The sequence below is a fragment of the Mauremys mutica genome, chromosome 13 (assembly GCF_020497125.1).
Source record: "Mauremys mutica isolate MM-2020 ecotype Southern chromosome 13, ASM2049712v1, whole genome shotgun sequence".
In the NCBI taxonomy this organism is placed as follows: Eukaryota; Metazoa; Chordata; order Testudines; family Geoemydidae; genus Mauremys; species Mauremys mutica.
In genome coordinates, this window is record NC_059084.1 from 31,260,423 (window position 1) to 31,265,069 (window position 4,647).

The following is a 4,647-nucleotide window of genomic DNA, read 5'->3' on the forward strand; positions in this document are numbered from 1 at the left end:
TGTCCCGCTCCTTTTTCGTTCGGGGTTTGAACGCCTTGCAAATGCGGCACTTGTCCGCGAGGTGGGATTTGCCCAAGCACCTGACACAGGAGTTGTGCGGATCTCCTGTGGGCATCGGCCTATGACAGGTCGAGCACGGTTTAAAACCCGGCGAACCGGGCATGGGCCCTGGTACCGGGTGAGGGGAAGGGGCTAAGCCCCAATCCCTCTTAACTAACAAAACTTAACTAGAAATATGAAATATTGAACTATATACACAATAACTATGAAAAAAACGAGTGAATAGCTAGGGAGGTGGAGGTCAGCTAAGCCGCGCTCCACTGTTCCAACGACCGACACGGGCGGTAAGAAGGAACTGAGGGGCGGATGGGTTGGCAGGAGTATATATCCGGCGCTATAGCGGCGCCACTCCAGGGGGCGCCCAGCCGACCCACCGAGTGCTGCTAGGGTAAAAATCTTCCAACTAATGTGCACGCGGCGCGCACACCTAACTGGAATCGATATGAGCAAGCACTCGAAGAAGAACCACTAGTTACCTCTCTCCATTCTGAAAATTTACCATTTTCCTACTCTTTGTTCCCTGTCTTCTAACCAGCTCTCAATCCATGAAAGGGTCTTCCCTCTTATCCCATGACAACTCCAGGGATAGCATTAGCCCTTTTTGCTACAGCATCACACTGGGAGCTCATGGGTCAGGCTTTTTTCTCTATTATGACCCTTAAATCCTTTTCAGAATCACTGCTTTCCAGGACAAAGTTCCCCATTTTGTACATATGGCCTGCACGTCTTGTTCCTGAATTTATAACTTTGTATTTGGCAGGATTAAAAACTTATTTTATTTGAAAGGACCTAGTTAATTAAGCAATCTAGGTTGCTCTGTATGACTGCCCTGTCCTCAGCATTATTTACCATTTCCAACAATCTTTGTATCATCTGCAAATTTTCTCAACAGTGATTTCATTTCCTTCCAAATCGTTGATGAAAATGGTGAATATTATCAGACTGATCCCTGAAGAACCACACTAGAAATACCCCCACTTGATGATGCTTCCCCACTGACAACTTCTTTGAGATCAGTTAACCTGTTCTTACTCCATTTAACATGTACTGTAGAACCTGAGTTACGAACTGACTGGGCTAGCACACACCTCATTTGGTGCAATGTATGCAATCAGGCAGCAGCAGAGACAAAAAAAAAATACAGTACAGTACTGTGTTAAACATAAACTACTAAAAAAAGGGAAAGTTTAAATAAAAAGATTTGACAAGGTAAGGAAACTTTCTGTGCTCATTTCATTTAAATTAAGATGGTTAAAAGCAGCATTTTTCTTCTGCATAGTAAAGTTTCAAAGCTGTATTAAGTCAAATGTTTGGCTGTACATTTTTGAAAGAACCATAGTAACGTTTTGTTCAGAGTTACAAGTATTTCAGAGTTACAAATAACCTCCATTCCCGAGGTGTTCGTAACTCTGAGGTTCTACTGTGTGCTAAAAATAGCACTATGCAATATCAATAATCAGAATATTATGCAGTACTAAGGCCTGGTCTACACTAGGACTTTAAATCGAATTTAGCAGCGTTAATTCGAATTAACCGCTCAACCGTCCACACTAGGAAGCCGTTTAATTCGACCTAGAGGGCTCTTTAGTTCGAATTCGGTACTCCACCCCGACGAGGGGAGTAGCGCTAAATTCGACATGGGTATGTCGAATTAGGCTAGGTGTGGATGCAAATCGAACTTACTAGCTCCGGGAGCTATCCCACACTGCACCACTCTGTTGACGCTCTGGACAGCAGTCCGAGCTTGGATGCTCTGACCAGCCACACAGGAAAAGTCCCGGGAAAATTTGAATTTCTTTTCCTGTCTGGACAGTTAGAATCTCATTTCGTGGTTGGACATCGGGGCGAGCTCAGCAGCACCGGCAGCGATGCAGAGCTCTCCAGCAGAGGAGTTCGTGTAATCTCTGAATAGAAAGAGGGACGCAGCATAGACTGACCGGGAACTCTTGGATCTGATCGGTGTGTGGGGCGAGGAGTCTGTGCTTTCGGAGCTGCGCTCCAAATAACGGAATGCAAAGACCTACGAGAAGGTCTCCAAAGCCATGAGAGACAGAGGATACAGCCGGGATGCAACGCAGCGCCGCGTGAAAATCAAGGACCCCAGACAAGGCTACCAAAAAATCAAAGCGGCAAACGGACACTACGGAGCCTGCCACCACTGCCCCACCAGCGACCATGGACTCTGACGATGGGACAGTGTCAACGGCCAGTTCCTCGGCGATGTTCGCGGATGGGGAAGATGAGGAAGGGTTTGTGGAGGACGAGGCAGGCGACAGCGCTTACAACGCTGGTTTCCCCGACAGCCAGGATCTCTTCATCACCGTCACGGAGATCCCCTACCAACCCTCCCCGGCCGTTAACCCGGACCCTGAATCAGGGGAAGGATCACTCGGTAAGTGCTTTAACCATGTAAACTTTTATTCTTAATATAACAGGAATCTGAAGTATGTGAAAAGGAGGTCTCTCTATATATGGGGATAGAACAGAAATCCTCCTGGGAGATCTCCACAAAGCTCTCCTGGAGGTAATCGAAAAGCCTCCGGAGGAGGTTCCTGGGGAGAGCTGCCTTATTGGGTGCTCCGTGGCAGCACACTTTTCCGCGCGAGGCTTTCATGAGGTACTCAGGGAGCATTGCCTCCCCGAGCACGGCTGCATAGGCCCCTGGTTTGTGCTGGCTTTCACGCAGCATGCGCTCTCTATCTCCTTCAGTGACCGTCCTCAGGGTGATCTCGCTCGGAGACTCCTGCATCTAATTAGGGGAATTACTGTAATGTTACACCTGGTCCAGAGTATTTTTCAAAAAACTCCGGACAGACGGCATAGCACAGACTCAGCACGCTGCTGCGTGACGAGCGTAACGGAAAGCCAAAGAATCAAATGGACGCTCATGGAGGGAGGGGGGACTGAGGACGCAAGGTATCCCACAGTTCCTGCTGTCTCCGAAAAGCATTTGCATTCTTGGATGAGCTCCAAATGCTTCTAAGGTCAAACACAGTGTCCGCGGTGGGTCAGGGCATAGCTCGGCAATTTTCGCACCCCCCCCCCCAGAAGTGAAAGGGAAAACAATCCTCTGTTGACTCTTTTACATGTCACCGTATCTTTACTGAATGCTGAAGATAGATGCGATGGTGCAGCACTGAACACCGACATCCTCACTCCCCCCACGCTATGGATGGCTGATGGTACAATAAGACTGATACCCATCGTCATCATCAGCCTATTGGCACATGGGGCAGTGCAAAAGGACTGGTAACCATGCGTACTAGCATCTGTGAGGTCGATCAAGGGCGCCTGGCCCTAATTTTTCCTGGTAGATGGTGCAGTATGGCTGGTAACCGTCCTCATCATAGCAACAGGGGGCTGAGCTTCATCAACCCCCACCCTTCATGTGTAAAGAAAAGATTCAATTGCCCCTGGACTAGCAGCAGGATGCTGGGCTCCTCTCCTCCACACTCCTGAATGTCCTATCTGGACTATCATAGCAACTAGAGGCTGCCTTCCACTCATTTCTCACTAACAAGGCACTGTGTCTTATTCCTGCATTCTTTATTACTTCATCACACAAGTGGGGGGACAATGCTATGGTAGCCCAGGAAGGCTGGGGAAGAATGGAATGAACAGGTGGGGTTGTTGCAGGAGCACCCCCTGTGAATAGCATTCAGCTCATAATCTATGCAGGATCTGACACACAGAAGCTGTGCTCTCTGGTTCTCTGATACAGTGGTTCTCTAGTACACTTGCCCATATTCTAGGCAGGACTGATTCTATTTTTACATACCAAAAAGGAGGGATTGACTCAGGGAGTCATTCCCAATTTTGGCTTTTGCGCCCCTGGCTAAGAGCAGCCAGGGGCACTTATGACAGCAGCAAATGGTGCAGTGCAAAAGGACTGGTAACCATGCCCATCTTATTACCAATTTATGGTATGGTAGATGGTACAGTATGGCTGGTAACCATCTCTGCTATCATGCAAAAGCAAAAGCATGCTGCTGTGTAGCGCTGCTGGACAGCCTCTGTCAGCGGCATCTAGTACACATACGGTGACAGGCACAAAAGGCAAAATAGGCTCCATGGTTTCCACGCTGTGGCGTCTGCCAGGGCAATCCAGGGAAAACGGGCTTGAAATGATTGTCTGCTGTAGCTTTCCCGGAGGAAGGGATGACTGACGACATTTACCTAGAACCACCCACGAAAATGGTGTTTGCCCCATCAGGCACTGGGATCTCAACCCAGAATTCACAGAGACAGACTACACTGTGTTCATTGTTCGCCAAAATTTATCTTTGCAAGGAATTCACTCCCTTTTTCCCATCACACAGCTTCGACTGTCTCCAGACCTGCCACAGCATCCCCCTCACAGAGGCTGGCAAAGATTAGGCGGCGAAAGAAAAAGACAGGGGACGAGATGTTCGCTGAAGTTACGGGGTGCTCCCGAGACGAGGCGGACCAGCAGAGCCAGTGGAGGGAGACCCTCTCTCTGTACCAGCGCTCACACAGCAAACGGGAGGAGAGGTGGCGTGAGGAAGACAAGCAGTCGACTCAAACGCTGCTTGGACTAATGAGGGAGCAAACGGACATGCTCCTGCG